This window comes from Chelonoidis abingdonii, chromosome 19 (assembly GCF_003597395.2).
Source record: "Chelonoidis abingdonii isolate Lonesome George chromosome 19, CheloAbing_2.0, whole genome shotgun sequence".
Taxonomy (NCBI): Eukaryota; Metazoa; Chordata; order Testudines; family Testudinidae; genus Chelonoidis; species Chelonoidis abingdonii.
Genome location: NC_133787.1, coordinates 29,713,366 through 29,732,011, shown reverse-complemented (window position 1 = coordinate 29,732,011; position 18,646 = coordinate 29,713,366). Strand labels below are relative to the sequence as shown.

At 41.6% G+C, this 18,646-nt stretch overlaps 1 long non-coding RNA gene across 1 annotated transcript; it reads left to right on the top strand.

The window, feature by feature from the left end:
- The first annotated feature begins 16,274 nt into the window (after positions 1-16,274).
- On the top strand, positions 16,275-17,886 carry LOC142047934 (uncharacterized). Its single transcript, XR_012657258.1, has 2 exons — positions 16,275-16,388; positions 17,193-17,886. It is a non-coding gene; the product is annotated as an uncharacterized LOC142047934 (long non-coding RNA).
- Positions 17,887-18,646: the final 760 nt, after the last annotated feature.

Below are 18,646 nucleotides of genomic sequence, written 5' to 3'. Positions count from 1 at the left end.
TCTCCATAATAAAATTTTACCAAAATCAGAGTTTCTGTGAAACACTTCACTTTTGACAAACTGGCATTTTTCCGCGGAAAAAAAGTTCTGTGGGAACGTTTCCGACCATCTGTAGACATGACAAATATCCATGCTCTATGTTATGAAGTGACTGCAACCTAGAGTGCCTTCACACATTGTGAGACACTACTACCTCATGCTGCAAGGAAGTCTCAGCCTATTTAGAGCAGGTAAAATCTCTCAGATCTGGAAAAAGCTCTCTGGACCCCAGGAGCGAGAAACTCTGCACCAAGCAGCTAATAAATCACACATAGTTTCCCCACTCAGGCAACCAGGAGTTTTTCAAGCACTGAAGGAAGTTCAGGCCAGCCCATCTGACTCAGATACATGTCCCTTTGAAAGACAGTAAGAAGATCTTGATCACTTTGGTAACACTGATTCTCAAGAGCTCTTTTTAAGAGTACAGTGCACAGTCCCCCTGAAATATGTAATCATCTAGCTGGATCATCTAGATGATCAAATCTAATCAAAAAACCATCTATTGACACAAACAATCTCCTCAATTACCACCCAGTATCTAAAGTTTCATTCTTGGTCAGCAGCTCATCCACCTGCAAACCCCTGCAAAGCTCCGTCCTATCTCCCATCCTATTCAACATATCTATTGACACCTTAGGAGGATGCCCTGGACTTTAGGGTCAGAGATATGTAGACATATATTTTCTTAACATCAATCATATGCAACATCATCACCCAGTTTTACCAGTTAATTATCACCACCTTAATGAAAAGTAGCTAAAACGAAGACAAAATAAAAGGCGGTATGAAGGCATTTCGAGGAACTTGCAAAATCAGAACACTATTCTCCTTCAGGGATATTTGTCTCCTAATCTTTTAGTTTGGTCTCAGGTTTCTTCTAGGCTCTTTGCTACTTCTAGTCATCAAAATAACAACAGTGGCCAAAAATTCCTTCTAACATTGTGTTTGTCCAGGTGGCTGTGCACCTTTCTGTCAGATGTGGAACTGGCCATGGTAATATACATTTCTCACTCTACTCCTCCATGCTTAACTACTGCAATGTGATGTACCTTGACTTGAAAGTGAATATCATAAAACGCTCCCGATACTACAATATGTGGAAGCCCAATACCTGCATAACCCAAGGCAGGAGAGTGAGAACATATCACCCTGCTAATCTGTACACCCATACAGATGTGCTCATCTGACCCACATATAACCATATATAACGGGCTGATGCTGATCTTACAGGACCTTCACAGACTAGACCAAAGCTTTCCAGTGATGCCATTTTCCTCTATTACCATGACCTGCCATGGTAATTGTATTCTTAAAATAAACTGCACTTGACTGCACTTAGGGTGAAATTCACATGTCGAGGGGACTGGGCTTTCTCTGAAGCAGGAACATGCATTGGAACACTTTTCTATCAGGCATCATGATTATCACAAATCTCAGCATGTGCATAATGATACATAAGACCTTTTTCCCACAGCGAAACCTCTGAGTAGAGGGCGCTCAGCTCCTCTCTGGATCAATCAGTAATAACATTTCCTAAGAGTCAGTCCCCTGTGAGATCATTTAGGTAAAATAGTTCCACACTGAGTAACAGAATTACCAATGGCCCTCACATTGCTGCTGGGGAATGAGAGAAAATGCATAATATTTCACTGGACTCTATGTTCTAAATAAGTAATAATCTTTCCTGGGCTAAGATAGTAAGGTCCATCTCAAAAGCTGTGGGTTAATATCTAATGTGGTGTAACCAGCAACCTTCCCCAGGGTGCATTTATCACTTTAAAATACTCATTTGTAAATATGATTAAATATGAGAATTATGTTTCTTTAGCTCTACTCCAACTTCGTAGTCTTCTGTAACTTCCCTGTCTCAGTAAGGTTTTGTCTTAAATCACTCCATGAGCATAATTCCTTCCTTCTCAACATTTGCCTTCGTTTGTCACAGTATATTCTTGCTTTATCAACTATCATTTCAGAGAATTCAGTTCTAATTTCCACCAGCAACACTTGAATGTCAGACTCCCATATGCTTATACAATGATGTAACATTCATTCTGGGTGCTCATCTCCATATCAGAGTCACCTTTCTAAAATAACTCCCCATCACAGCTCTATGATCTGTAAAGGAGCAGATGTTTTTGAGTGTCTTTGCAATTATTGCTGGGGTCATTGTTTGTTTTAAGGGAACCCTGGATTCTTGTAACTGCAAGTAACTTCCACACAAGATTTTATGATGTGCTCCAATGACAGACCCTAAGTACGTTCTGCCACTTAATGCTTATCATTGAGGAGCTGTTTGAGGCCAGAATCTGAAGACACGACAGCATGATTCAGCCATGATGGGAGAAAAGACGAGAGAATGTACTTCTGACAAGCTTCTATTTGCCATGGTTTTAAAACATAGAAAATTTTCACCTTACCACTTCCCAAAATGACACACAATAATAGCAGTCTACTCCTATTCTCTGGCAATGGGCCATATGCACTGATTTTTGTGGCTCTTGTTTTTAAATTCTTCACTACCTGGGTGAAACAGTGAAACAATACACACACTTACTGAGAACAGGCAAAGACAAGAGATTCTTAGAAACAAAAGAGATAAATGCAGTGGGTCAAATTCTCAATGGTGTCATGATGCAAAAGAATATGGCCCAATGTGCATTATAGAGACACATCCTGAGGGCCTTATTTAGGCTAACCTCGAAATTCCCATTGAGTTCAATGGGGTGTAGGTAGTTATAAAAGTGTGCATAAAGATCTCAGGATTTGCCCTGCAGAAAATAAACACAAATGCAGAATGTTTCCATCATGAATAACAGTAGCAAAATACCTTACCCAAAGCAATCTCTCTCCAGTCACCAACTCAACTATTGCCCCTTGTACATTCTACTGAAGAAAGGGGAATGAATAATAAAACTCACAAAGCAAGGAAAGAGGCAGCACTGTCCAACAGAACCATTTTAACCTTAAATGATTAAGGTGCCTTTAAGTAGGTAAATCATCAAGTAAGTTTGTTCAATAAAAAGCAAACCAGTTAAACAGCTGGCAATTATAACAGGGAGTTCTGCATGGCTGATAAAATTGGAAGCAGAAAATAAAAAAATAAAAAAACTCAGTAGCCTGTTATCATTTATCATCTGTATTTTGGTTGTTCCTAGTGAGCCTCATTCTGCTAGGTGTTTTCATATTCATAGTAAAAAAACTGTCCCTGCCCTGAAAAGTTTACAATCTGTACAGACAAGAGAGATGCAGTTAAGTATTGTGTTCCCTGTTTTACACACAGAGAGTTGAAGCACAGAGAAATGAAATGACTTACTCAATATCACACAGCTGCTTCTGGCAGAGCCAGGAAATTAACACAGATCTCCTAAAAGTCAAGCCACTGCCTTAAGCACAAGACCATTCTATTTCTCACATGAATATTAGAATTGAGTTGGTGGTTGTAACTGAATGGACCAGCACCCACATTACAAAGCCGTCATCTCACTTGGACCTAATTTCTTCTCTTGCAAATAGGTTTAGGTTGGCACATGCATGAAAGTCAGGGTTAAAGCACAACACTAAAGCCCATTGTGTTACTACTTCTCTTGCTCTACTGAGCTTGTGGATAAAAGGCAGGATTTCAATCTCCAGGGCTGTTCATCCCTCATGTTTTGGGACCAGTAAAGTCACTTACAAATTAACATACCACACTAATGCATATTCCAAATGCAAATTTCAAAACGGTTTAACTTTAATGTTTCTCGGCATCTTTGGAAAACAAATACTCCTTTTGCAAAACTGCAGATGAAAAGCTTTGAACTCCTAAAAAATGTTTTTTAAATGGAAGGTGCTAACAATCACAGTGCACCATGGAGAAAAGTGCCACAGAAAACAAAAACGAGCTGCAGGAAATAAATGAAATAAATAATAATAAAAATCCTCTTGTGTGATTTCTTCACTGGCTTGGCAGAAACTTGCACTTGATACATGAAGAGCTCTGTCTGAAATCATTAATAACAAAAACAATCACCAAATGAAAGAGCAGCCTTGTAAGCAACCATCCATAAAAAGAAAGCCAGTTAATTAAACAAATCACAAGCTATCTCCAGGCTGTCTCTCTCACTTTAAAGTCCACAGTACAAAAAAGAAAAAAAAAATCTCATAATCATAACAACCTCAAAATAACTCACACATATTTCCAGATAAATCACTTCTGAAATACCAAGTGCTTGAGAAGGCTAGAAATGAAATGCTTTTCCATCCACTACCTTGGGTCCAATTCCTCCTTCTCTGAGGGGTGGTGAGAATAATGGGTTATTTTCTTTCCATTTCCCCTCTGCTGACCATTCCTTCCTGTTCCTTAAAGGGTCGCTTTTTAATATATAACTTTAATTAACCTCTGCATCCATCTCACATGGTGTCTCAGGATTGTTCTACTACATCCCATGACTTGGCGTTGAAGGCTCAGAGACTCAGCACTATTCCATCGTTGAGACCCACAAAGCCTTCTCTGTAGGACCAGGGATCTATGGCTGCAGCAGCAAATTGTGGGGGAGAGGTGAAGGAGGAGAGTCAAAGGTAGGGGTGGGCAGTTGTGCATTGTCACCCTTCAGAGCTTATGGAAAAGGTAACAGAGTTAGTGGAACTGGATCTGCATTAACTCTTTTGAAACTCTCTCTGCATTGTGGCATGGCCTTTTCCATCTCTTTTAAAGGGGTTCTGGGATCATAGCAGCTTGGTAGAAATTTTGATGGTGTGGCTCCATTATAAGGTCCTCATGAATTTAAAATCTAATTTGAAGACGAATTTGGATTGGAATCAGAAACCAATAAGAGGATGATGTCAGTATAAATATGATGCATTTTCTCCTGTGGGCGCCAGAAAGCAATCTCTGGCCATCTGAGATGAGCCAGCTGCCATTGCTGCAAAAAAGATGTTGGATAATGTGCAAATAAAGAATTATAGTAATCCAATCTGCATGTTATGAAAGTTCAGAAAACAGACAACAAGTCCATCTGGGCTAAACAAAATTTAATCCCAGATAAGTATCTCAGATGATGGCAAGATGGTTTCATGGTATTTTTGATGTCTAAAACAAAACACCCCTTTGTAACTCCACCATATGTCATTTAACAGAATGTAGAAAGAGAATAATGGAAACGTACTCAAAGATCTTAGGGCTTGTCAACATGGAGGGGTAATAAGCACCACAGGGCATGATTTCTAAAGCACACTAATGTATTGTGCATTAATTAGTCAGTGTAGACTCTGCTGGTGCACATTAAAAATTCCCTACTATGTTCCACCAGCAGGGTCTATGGGTTGATTAATGAGCAGCATGTTAGTGCGCTTTACAAATCATACTCCCCCATAGTGTGCATTGCAACTCTGCATAGAGAAGCCCCTGGACAATTATCTATATTACAGCACCACCTAGAGGCCGTAGCTGAGACTGCAGTTGAATGGAGACCCTGCCCCAAAGAGCCTGTAATTGAATAGACAAGACAGCTCAAGGATGAAAGGGGAAAGAGAGAGACAGAGAGGTGAAGAGGTGACTTGCTTGAGGAGTTGAGGTCAAGGGCAGATCCATGATTTGATTTATTCTCTACAGAGCTTGTCCTTAAAAACTTCTCACTTTTCCTAAGTACAGAAGTCCTGCAAAGATGTGAGGAATATCACCTAGTTATCTCAAGCAAAACTGGAATGTTTTTTGCAGATAACCATTGTCAAATCAGTTTTATTCAGATTTCATCTTAATTGGAGCAAGACTTACATTGAATCTAATTTCAGTTGCAATTAAGTACAAGGGAAAGATGTAAAACTTCAGCATAACTATGTTGAAGGAATATTGACATTGTATGGTATTAACTTGGCTCCTGTAAAGGACAAAGATAACTAGAATAAAAACAACCATTAAGAAACAGACAAAATGTACCTGTTGCTTTTTTATTAGAGGAGGAAAAAAATCCATAAAGCGAGGTTTAAAGTCATATAATAAGAAAGTGCTGTGAAATCAGGGAACACTGATGAAATGTCTCAGGTGAAATTCCAAGCAGCACGATAAACAAACAACATTGCTGCATATGAGCTATGCCTTTTCTGATAGCTAATAAGGAAAGTTGCTCCTGATAACAAAAAACAAACCAAAATAAAATTGCATGCACTCTCAACTATAACTTCAAAGCTGATTCCTGAGCACTTCTATGACATCACACTACCTGTAACCTCGGGACACGTAGGACTGAATCTTACATCTAAATCAGCTTCTGCTCCCCCAATCCTGGGGCCCCTGGAAGCCAAAATAGCCTCTGGAATAAGTCAGAGCAGCCTAAGGACTGGTCTAAATTAAGCTTATTGTTCCAGCCTTGGCCCCAGTGTGCCCCCACCCTGCCTCTGGCACAGCCTTTATGGAGAGGGGAGAGTTAGTAAAGTACAACTGGCTACACTAACTTTACATCATCCAGGAGTTTGCTTTATCCTAGGGGAATGAATCCCTGTCCTTCTCTTTAGGGCAGTTTCCCACTATCTGCATAGAGCAGCCCAAAATGTCTGGAACAGACTGAGGTTCTGGCCCAATAGGACTCATTTCAGATTCCTCTCACTGCTGACTTTAAAGGGAGTTGGATCTGCCTACTAAGACATTCATGTTATTTTCCATCCCAACAATGATGATGAAACAATTAGAAATTTCCTCAGCATACACTGAATACATAGGAAAACAGAGAGGAACAGATGGTTTTATTTTTGACATACCTGTGTCTCTTCCTTCATTTTCAACCTGTGGTACACCTGCCCTTTCTGCCTTTTGTTCACCTTCGAACTGTTCCCTTCATTGTTCACTCCCATGCCTATTTTTATGTTATTCCTTTTAATTGGATGATAGTTCCAAGCAACATATACTCCCCTTCCTCCACTGTAAAAAAATAAATTAAAAAAAATCTGAAACCAGGCACCACCTCTCTAACAATCACACGTCTGCATTATAAAGGACATAGAGCATTTATTTAAGGCGGTACGCAGGGATACAAATAAGAGTAATTGGATTAAATGAAAGATTAATTAATTAATAATGCAATATTAATATCAAGGAAAAACTTTGTGACAATGAACTGTATTATTCTGTAAAAGTTTTCCTAAGGAAACTTGGAGGGTTTGTATCTACAAAGTTTTAACTACAGAACACTAGACAAAATTGTAGAATTATGATCTAGCAAGGTTACATTCACAATGGATCGTTGGAGCTTTTTCTACTTCTAATTTCCATGTTCTGTATTGTACTACATGTATAGCATATTGTTTGTATTACTCAATGATACACTCTCTATTGGTTCAGATAAGATCATGGAGGTAGGGATTTTGTTCTTTTTTCCAAGATTTTGTTCTATAAAACAGTATGCACAATTACACTACTAGGTCAATAATAAATAAGCACAATAATACACTATCACAAAACAAAATATTCATATTATAGTGGTCAGGCCTATGTGTCCCACTCACTCCTAGACAGTTCTAAGTCTTTTGGCCTATCGACTACACAAGCATACATAAGAATGGCTATACTGGGTCAGACCAAAGGTCCATTTAGACCTGTACCCCTGTCTTCTGACAGTGGCCAATGCCAGGTGCCCCAGTGGGAATGAACAGAACAGGTAATCATGAAATGATCCATCCCCAGTCACTCATTCCCAGCTTCTGGCAAACAGAGACTAGGGACACCATCCCTGCCCATCCTGGCTAATAGCCTTTGATGGACCTATCCTCCATGAATTTACCTAGTTCTCTTTTAAACCGTTTTATAGACTTGGCCTTCACAACATCCTCTGGCAAGGAGTTCTACAGGTTGACTGTGCATTACATGAAGAAATACTTCCTTTTGTTTGTTTTAAACTTGCTGCCTATTAATTTCATTTGGTGACCTCTAATTCTTGGGTTATGAGGAGTACATAATACTCCCTTATTTTTCTACATTAGTCATGATTTTGTAGACCTCTATCATACCCCCTCCTTAGTCATCTCTTTTAAAAGCTGAAAAGTCCCAGTCTTATTAATCTCTCCTCATACAGAAGCCACTCCATACCCCTAATAATTTTTGTTGCCCTTTTCTGAACCTTTTCCAATTCCAATATATCTTTTTTTGAGATGGAGTGACCACATCTGCACGCAGTATTCAAGATGTGGGGGTACCAGGGATTTATATAGAGGCAATATAATCTTTTCTGTCTTATTATCTATAATTATAGTTAGAGAAGTATTCTGTCAACCCTCCATCCAAAGATAGAACCTTCCATTGCAGAAGTCAAAGGACAGCATAGCATCAGTGCTGATTTGAAACTTACAATAATAAATGAGTGGGAATGTACACTTCAGTTCCAGCAGACTCCCAATTGTATATGCTGATGAAACTTGCAGCCAGTCAGGGCCAGGCATTCTTGTTGTGCATCTTGATGGAATCAATTTTTTGGGTTTTCTGATGAATTTCACTGAATCAAATGTCTCTGGCATTTCAAACCCCTCCTCTCTCTCTTTTTGCCTTGTGATCAGCACTGTAGACATGAGAAGAATGGAATTACAAATAAGGGCATAATGGATATGAATTCTATACGGACTGTGTTTTGACCACAGATAATCAATTATTTATGTATTGTTGCCTAATTCCCCCTCTTTGGGGAATTATATGCTACTTTGGGACTTACAACTGCAAAGCACTTCCAAGTTCCACTCAGACATAGTGTAATCTGATTGAGGTATTAGGGCTAAGGTGCAAAGGTGACGTATGTTCATCCTTGAAGATTTCTCTGATGGGCTGCACTGGAATGAGCATTCCATATGTATATTCCATAGGAACCTGTTAGTCATTACTAAAACTTGAAACAAAAGTGATTTTTATTTATATATATAAAATACTATATATATATTGTATATTTATTGTGGTATTGCTAATATATATATATATATCACAGTAAATGTCTCTCACTACTGCAGTATAAAGATCTGACCCAAACTCATATGTATCAATTTCCATAGAGTCAAAGAAATGTAGGGCCGAAAGGGACCTTGAGAGGTCATTTAGTCCCGCCCTCTGTGCTGACGCAGGACCAGCTATATCTAGACCATCTGTGACAGGGGTTTGTCTAACCTGTTTTTTAAAAACCTTCAATGATGGGGATTCATCAACCTCCCTTGGAAGCCTATTCCAGTGCTTAACTTTCCTTATAGTTAGAAAGTTTTTCTAATACGTAACTAACCTAAATCAATCTTGCAGGAGATTAAACCCATTACTTCCTCTCTTATGTTCACTGGACATGGAGAACTATTGATCACTATCCTCTTTATAATGTTAACATATTTGAAGATTTACCAAGTCTTTTCTCAAGACTAAACATGATCAGGTTGGTTTTTTTTTAAACTTCTCCTCATAGGTAAGATTTTTTTAAACCTTTTATCATTTTTGTTGCTCTCATCTAGACTCTCTCCAATTTGTCTACCCGTACATGCTGACTTCCTGAGCTCCTGGAGGTGCTCTGCCCCAGGCCTTGCCTCCATTTCACTCTTTCCCCTAAAACTCATCCCTACCCCACCTCTTCCTGCCCCGACCCAACCTCTTCCTGCTCTGCTGCGCCCTCTCCCCCACCTCTTCCTGTCCTTGCTCCTCACCTTCCCCTCCACAGCGCCTCCTACAGGACACTGAACAGCCTATCATGGCAGATGGGAGGCTCTGGGAGGGAGGGGAAGGAGCTGATTGCAGGGCTGCTGGTGGGTGCCCATGGAGTCCTGACTTATGTATCCACATCTTTCTTAAAATGTGACATCCACAACTAGACACACTACTCCAGCTGAGGCATCACCAGTGCTGAGCAAAGCAAGACAATTACCTACCAAATCCTAAATATGACACTTCTGTTAAGACACCTAGAATATTAGTCTCCCCCGCTTTTTTTTTTTTGCGAATCATAGAAGATCAGGATTGGAAGAGATCTCAGGAGGTCATCTAGTCCAATCCCCTCCTCAAACAGAACCAACCTCAGCTAAATCATACCAGCCAGGACTTTGTCAAGTTGTGCCTTAAAAACCTCTAAGGATGGAGATTCCACCACTTCCCTAGGTAACCCATTGATTCACCACCCTCCTAGGAAATAGTGTTTCCTAATATCCAACCTAGACCTCCCCCACTGCAACTTGAGACCATTGCTCCTTGTTTTGTCATCTGCCACCACTGAGAACAGCCTAGATCCATCCACTCTGGAACCCTCCTTCAGATAGGTAAAGGCTTCTATCAAATTCCCCCTCAATCTTCTCTTCTGCTGACTAAATAAGCTCAGTTCCCTCAGCCTCTCCTCATAAGTCATGTGCCCCAACCCCCTAATCATTTTCGTTGCCCTCCGCTGGACTCTCTCCAATTTCTCCACATCCCTTCTGTAGTGGGGGACTCAAAGCTGGACGCAATACTCCCGATGTGGCCTCACCAGTGCCGAATAGAGGGAAATAATCACTTCCCTTGATCTCCTGTCAATACTCCCACTAATGCAGCTCAATATGCCATTTGCCTTCTTGGCAACAAGGGCAGACTGTTGACTCATATCCAGCTTCTCGTCCACTGTAATCCCCAGGTCCTTTTCTGCAGAACTGCAGCTTAGCCAGTTCATCCCCAGCCTACAGCAGTGCATGGGATTCTTCCATCCTAAGTGCAGGACTCTGCACTTGTCCTTGTTGAACCTCATCAACTTTCTTTTGGCTCAATCCTCCAATTTGTCTCAGTCACTCTGGACCCTATCCCTACCCTCCAGCGTATTTACCTCTCCCCATAGCTTAGTGTCATCTGAGAACTTATAGTCCATTCATCCAATAAATACTTCTTCAACTTGCTGGTAAGAATACTGTGGATCACACTGTTGGATTATATTCAATTTGTGATTCACTATAAGCCTTCCCAACCCCGCCCCTCAGTATCCTTTGCTGCAGTACTTCTGCCTAACCACTCCACAATTGCGCTTCACAGAGCCTCAGTCCCACTCCCCTCAAATCACAGTGATCTGCTACCATGATTGGACAGTTCTCAGAGAAAGATCAAGGCAAATTTGGCCTTTCTGAGCAAATTTGGTAACTAAACATTTAGGTATTGTTTACTCAGCATCTTCTCATTACATACAGCAGCAATCAGTAGGAAAACACACTTCCCTTTAGGGCTACTGCTATCTCTGTTCTCTGTCTCTCTTCTTCCCCCAAACTCCTTTTTTATTTCTCTCTCTCTTATCTATCTGTGTTTCCTCTGCTCTTCCCTCTGTATTTCATTTCCTGTGTGGTGTTCATCTTAAGTATTTGCAAGAGCTCTGTCTTATTCACTGTCTGGTTCCAAGTAGCTGTGCATAACAACAAGACCTTTACAGCAACCTACCCTCACTCTCTGCCTGGCAAGCTCAGCCCTTAAAGACACAACTCCTAATACCTGCAGCTACTAACAGAGCCAGCCCCCTGTGGGATTCTCTGCCACCCCTGCCCCATTGTATCTGCCAAAATGATCAGCATTGAAATAATTAATACTGACACTCAAATGTTAGCATTGGATTTTAGAGGTGACACCTCGGTAAGATTAATTAATAAGGTGCAGGGGAGTTTCACACGTTTCAGTCATATCTATATTTATCGGTTTGGTTATATATACTATTCTATTGATTTCCCCAGAAAGAGCTGTCTGGAGTGAAGGAGTTATGAAAGTTTATAAGTCTCCTCTTGCCTCATCTCCAAATAGTTTTCTGGGCCAATGCTGAGCCAGGGCTGCTCAGTCACTCAGTGGGAAGGAACAGCCTGACTCAGACAAAGAGAAACTAGGTTTAGTTTCAGTTTTGACTTTGGATTTTGGGAGCTAAGAGGAAAGCAGAACAGTCATGGAATCTCTGATTAACATCTCCTTCCTACAAATGAAGCCTTTGAACAGCTTTGGGATCTACAGCATAGATCAGGCAGTTCTAGCCTGGCAGAGACCCAAACAGGCTTCAGCTACTGAGAGCCAGCCAGCACCTCCGCAGAACTCCAGAGCAGGAAGCCAGGAGAGGACTTTGCCCCAACCGGTGGTGAAGACACTATCAGAGGACTCCTTTCTTTGTTTAAAGTGGTCAATCTTCACAGTGCTGTGGTACTTGTTTTCAGACTCACCCTTAGCATACCATCTGCCTAGGATGGTGCCAGGGAGGGACATGGGGTTTGGAAAAAGTTGTGGGTATTGGGAGATAGGAAATTTTAGTACTTAGTGGTTAACCCTAACCTTTTCCTTCCTCAGATCCTTTTTTTCCTGCTTCCAATAAAGCCCCGCTTTGCTATACTGTCACTTTTGGGTGTCATTTCTGTGAGGTTTTAGTTAATGTACTGTATTATTTCCTATGTACTGGTTCTTATACTCCTTGCAAGCAGTGGTAGTATTATTCATTTCCCCAATGAACAGCATCCCCTTGGGTCACAGAGAGGAGTCACCTTGGTGGAGGCACCAGGTCGCACAAAAAAGAAACCAGGACCCAACCCAGGTGAGGAAAGGGGAGAAGCCACTCCAAGTTGCAAGTACCAGGAAGGAGACTTGCTTTAGCCATGCTTGGGGGGGACGTGGTACACGATACATTAATATTGTATTATTCGTGAATGGAATACAAACAAATCTAGATGCATGTGGAAGTTAAATAACTCTCATTTCATCTTACAGTTTAGATCAGCTATATAAAATTAAATCTAATTTGATGTCTTTTTAAAAAAAATATTTAATAAGGAGTATAACTATTTATTGTACACTTCCTAACTTTGTTGTAATCATTGATCTCATCTATCTAGTTCTCTTTCCATTATGGCTTATAGAAGAAAATAACTTGGACTGTCATAAATACAAATTTACATTTAATAAAGAATAAAACTACAGTACAACATTAAATTAGTTTCTCAGAACTGTCCAAACAGGAAGAGGACATTCAGATTTAGAAACCACATGATCATAAAATAAATCTTAGGAAAAAGGGAAAGTAAAAATGAAACACTTCATCATGAAAATGAAGAAGATGGTATTTTGATCCATACTTTTCTATCCAGACATTATTCAACTTGCTGGAACATTATTTCTTCAAATTGTTTTTAATTACAGGGCCTAGGAATAAATATGCACCACCATTAGCACGCTCAGGTTGAATACAAGGGGGTACTCACTTTCATTCCAGTCAAGGCAGTATTCCAAGGTGATTTATACTCTCATTATAAGCTGTTGCCTTTCCTATGTAAATTTGTAATCAAATATTCTAAACGGGTGATGACAAATAATTTGGGTAACTAATGCTAGCAGCCTGAATCACAGTCAAAGGACAGGAGTCTAATTGGTGAATTACACACACACACCACACACATGCACAAGCACACAGATATCCTTCACCCCTCCTCCTGGGTACATTTTCCAAATTATTAAATCTAACAACATCTGAATACATGGAACAAACAACATGTAACTGGTGACAAAAATCTTTTACTATGCTTAATTTAGCAAACTTCTTTCTCATTATATGAGCTATTAGAACAGAGGAACTTTAATTAACTTACTGAATCTTTGGTCATATATTTGCAGTGATAATCTATCATTTTAATAGGCTGTCCTAGGAGTGGATTTTTTTAATAAATGTTTCAACAAGTGAACCAACAAAATAATATCTAATAATTCCCTATTCATGGTTCAAATATTATGCATCATTCTATATTGTTTAATTACAATTTTCTGATAGTTGTGGAATGCACAAGTGTCTTTTCAAGAGGGCCATATTTTCAGCTGGCATAACATCACTGAAATTCGTGGAGTTACATCATCACAGAATTTGAATCTTAATTTTTATTCAGGTTAGTTTTTAAAAAATGGAAGCAAAAAAGCTTGAGAGATGAACTTCAACATCAAACAGCATCTTCTACAAAAACAAATTCCTGAATTTTCAAAAGTGACTTCTTGGGTGTTTGGGACACCTTAAAGGGGGCTACATTTTTGCAAAGTGCTGAGTGCCCACCCTCATGTTCCTTTAAGATGGTACAGCTTAGGTATCCAAAAATTGAGGCACCCCAAATCCCTAGTCCCTTCTAATAATTTAGGCTTAAGAATATTTACATCTAAAATACTTTTTACTCCATTCCCAGCTTTCTCTTTCCAGAAAATTGCATGGGAGAAAGAAGTTGTGAGCCTTTTTGGTTTGCTTTTTTTCTTCTCTCCCTCGCCCCCTCTTTCCATTATCAACATTGTGCACAAAAAAGCTATGACAGAACCATATTCCCTCTGAGGAAGAATGAGATGGACTTCATCTACTAGATTTTTTCCATTTCTGGTTTCTGTGATCTTGCAAAGAAAGAATGACTTTGTGAAGATAGAGAGATTTGACAGATATATTGTAGGGTTGACAAAAAACCCCAACCACCCTAAAACAAAACAAAAAAGCTATTAGATGTTTATAATGGCATTCAGCTTTTGATCTTTAACCAGAACTCCCCTTCTGTAGAACAAAATTTGCCCTGTATTCCACAAGCCTTTGAAGAACATGGACTCATAGTCCCGGAAGGTTCATGAAAGGGGAGTCCAGCCACTGAATCTTGAAAAAGGCATCTTGGTGAACTGTAGAGGTAATTATAGGAATGAGAGGAAAGATGGCTATATACATGAGTGTGATCCTCAACACACACACTCACACAGTGAGTTTCACAAAGAAGTTATCTTTTTGGAGTGAGGTGATGGGATATGAAAACTTCAATGGGGAACACGGTAAAGAAAACTCGATCCATTAAACAGTACATTAAAATGCACTCCCTATTCCTAGGAGGTCGGGAGATCATTAAGAGAAACAAAAGCACAGGGCGGTTGTGTGGGCACACTAAGGGCTTGTCTACACTTAAAGTGCTGCAACAGCACTGCTGTAGTGCTTCAGTGAATATGCTATCTAAGCTGTCGGGAGGCCACCCAGAGATGCGGTAACTATTCAAGGGGAGAATTCTCCTGTCGACCTAGTTCTGTCTACATTAGGAGTTAGGCTGGTTTGTGTTGCTCAAGGGGTGGATTTTTCACACCCCTAAGCAATGTAGTTATACAGATCTTATTTCCTAGAAAAGACCAGGCCTGAGTTCCATAGACAGCCTGGTGTCCACTATATGGCATTATCCATATTCCCATAGGACAAGATGGTGTGATCTACCCACGACATCCAGGCACAGGGAAGAGATGTATAATTCTTCCCTGTGTGATCGCTGCTGCTTCAGAGGGGGAGTTTAGATCAATAATGATGGTGTAGTCTGATTCTCTCCGGTCCCACCTAGCCCACAGCATATTGGGTCCATTCCCCTTGTCCCCCTATTCTCTGAAGGCTGTGTGCACCCTTAGGGACACATGGACAAAAAGGTCTGTGTGTCCCCCATACTTAGGGACTGTGATTACACATGCTCCTCCCCAACCACACAAGTAAAGACAACTCACAATCTAGCCTGTGGATGCTTCTGCCCTATGCATCTGAAAAAACAACCAGAGGTCATTTGTATACAGAACCAAAGGGCTGTCATCAGTATTCAGGAGCTGGTTTGCTCAACATTTAGAATCATGAAGCCAGTGATTATATCTGAAAGAAAAGGCATAAATGAGAAAACAAAAGAGAACAGAATAAAAACTCTTTCCACATTTTAGACCTTTTTCTGGAATGCTGTGCACTCCCACTGGAGGAGAGCAAACAACTTCAGATAACAAAGAATTGATCAAGACCATGACTGGAAATCAAACAGAATCTGGGCCAGAGCTTGTCATAGTTCAGTTAATTTTGTCTTCACTCTCATCTACCTCTGCACTTTCTGCTGTCAGCTGAGGCCTGGAGGAGAATGAAGCACTGTCAGGCCTGGTCTACACTACACGTTTAAATTGATTTAAAGAGCGTTAAATCGATTTAACGCTGTACCCGTCCACACTACAACGCCCTTTATATCGATATAAAGGGCTCTTTAAATCGATTTCTGTACTCCACTCAGTGCAGTGCAGAGTAAAAGTTAAGGAGCTCAGACAGGCATACCAGAAAACCAGAGAAGCAAACGGAAGGTCTGGGTCAGGGCCGAAAACATGCCGCTTCTATGCTGAGCTGCATGCAATTTTAGGGGGCTGCGCAACCAGTACCCCACCCCTGGCCGTGGATTCAGAGGTCGGGGTTGTAATATCAACCGTGGCTGAGGATTCTGCGGAGGGGGAAGATGAGGAGGAAGAGGAAGAGGAGGAAGAGCTGCTGAGAGCACACAGCACTCCGTTAGCCCCAACAGCCAGGAGCTTTTTGTGACCCCAGAATTACCGTCCCAGCCCTCCCAAGCCACAAGCCCAGACAGTGAAGCCATGGAAGCGACCTCTGGTGAGTGTACCTTTGTAAATATCTATGAATCGCTCTTGGAGGTACTCAAAAAAGCTTTTGCAGAACATTTCTGGGCAAGGCAGCCCTATTTGGTCCCCCATTGTATGACACTTTTCCACGCCATGCATGTAGCAAGTAATTCGGAATCATAGCTTCACAAAGCACAGCCGCGTATGGCCCAGGTGACCGCTGGCATTCCAGAAACATACGTTCTGCATCCTGCGGTGGTATTCTCAGGAGAGTTATATCATTCATTGTAACCTGGTTGAAATTCAGGACTTTAATTAGGGGGCAGACATGGCGATTTTCCTACTGGGCAGCCGCTTAATCCTTCCTTGCTCGTAGCAAAGCGGGGGGAGGGGAGGAATGATAGCGCTGAGTTTCTCAGCGTTTGGCGAGCAGGAATCTTCCCAGGTACCAGCCACGATCATTACCAGTGATCTTACATGATAGCAGCCATGCGGTGGGGGAGGAGGGGAAAGAGGGGGTTTGGGGTTTGCTGGTTCCTCTTAACAGGAACAAGGCATCATAGATCACTGTGTATATGAACGCTGGAGAAGTCAAACAGAAAGCCTTACCATGGCCGCATGGAAGCTTAATTTGGATGCCTGGACCTGCGTCTGTGAGATCTGCAACACCAGAGCCACAGGCACTCAATATTAAACGATGCAAAATGCGACCTTGTAGTGAAATCACATGTGCTATGTAAGGTGGATAGTGTTATTCACTGTGAAAGTACAAGCATTGTTCTGTAAAATGTATCTTTTTACATACTTCTCTCCCTCTTTTCCCTCCCCCATGCAGCTGCACAGTTGTCCGGCCTCCCTACGCCATCCCGAAGGCTAGCTCAGATAAGGCGGAGGAGGAAGAGAACACGAGATGAAATGTTCTCAGAAATCATGGAAGTAACACGCAATGACAGAGCTCATCAGAATGAGTGGAAGGATGTGCTAGCAAAGTACAGGAAAGATGCCAGTGAACGGGAGGATAGGAGAGACGCTCGAGATGAGAGGTGTAGGCAGGAAGATCAGCGGTGGCGGGATGCTACGCTGCAGCTGCTGCGTGCTCAAACTGATATCCTCCAACGCATGGTGGATCTTCAGGAAGAGCAGCGGGCTTACAGAGTGCCGCTGCAGCCCATGTTCAACCACCCTCAAAGCTCCCCACGTTCCATATCTCCCTCACCCAGACGTGTAAGAACGCGTGGGGGAAGGCTTTCTGCACCCGCCCACTCCACCCCCCTGGACAGTCCAAGCAAAAGGCTGTCATTACGTTGAAATGAGCTTAATGGCCTTTTCCTTCCCTCCTATCCCTCTCCCAAAGCACAGCAGGCAGGGATACCTTGATAATTCTCTGCCTCTTTTTATAATTACTTTTTAATAAAGAATACATCCAAAGGGGGGGTGGGTTGCTTACAGGGAATGACTTTTAAGAAAGAATACATGATTTTTAAACAATACTGAATGACTTTTAATAAAGAATACATGATTTTTAAACGATACTGACTTTATTTCCTTCAGCAAGCTGTAAGTAAAGGGGAAGGGTGGGTTGCTTACAGGGAATGAGTCAATCAAGGGGGAGGGTTCATCAAGGGGAAACAAACACAGCAGTCACACCGTACCCTGGCCCGTGCTGAAACTCGTTTTCAAGGCTTCTCTGATGTGCACCGCCTCCTGGTGTGCTCTTCTAATCGCCCTGGTCTCTGGCTGCTCGTACTCAGCGGCCAGGTGATTTGCCTCAGCCTCCCACCCCGCCATAAATGTCTCCCCCTTACTCTCACAGAGATTGTGGAGCACACAGCAAGCAGCAATAACAAACGGGACATTGGTTTGGCTGAGGTCTGAGCGAGTAAGTAATGTTCGCCAGCGCCCTTTTAAACGGCCAAATGCACATTCTACCACCATCCTGCACTTGCTCAGCCTGTAGTTGAACAGCTCCTGACCACTGTCCAGGCTGCCTGTGTATGGCTTCATGAGCCATGGCATCAAGGGATAGGCTGGGTCACCAGGATAACGACAGGCATTTCAACATCCCCAACGGTTATTTCTGGTCTGGGAAGTAATTCCCTTGCTGCAGCCGTTTAAACAGAGTAGTGCTTCTGAAGACGCGAGCGTCATGAACCCTTCCTGGCCATCCCACGTGGATGTTGGTGAAACGTCCCTTGTGATCCACCAGTGCTTGCAGCACCATTGAAAAGTACCCCTTGCGGTTTACGTACTGGGTGCCCTGGCGCTCTGGGGCCAAGATAGGGATATGGG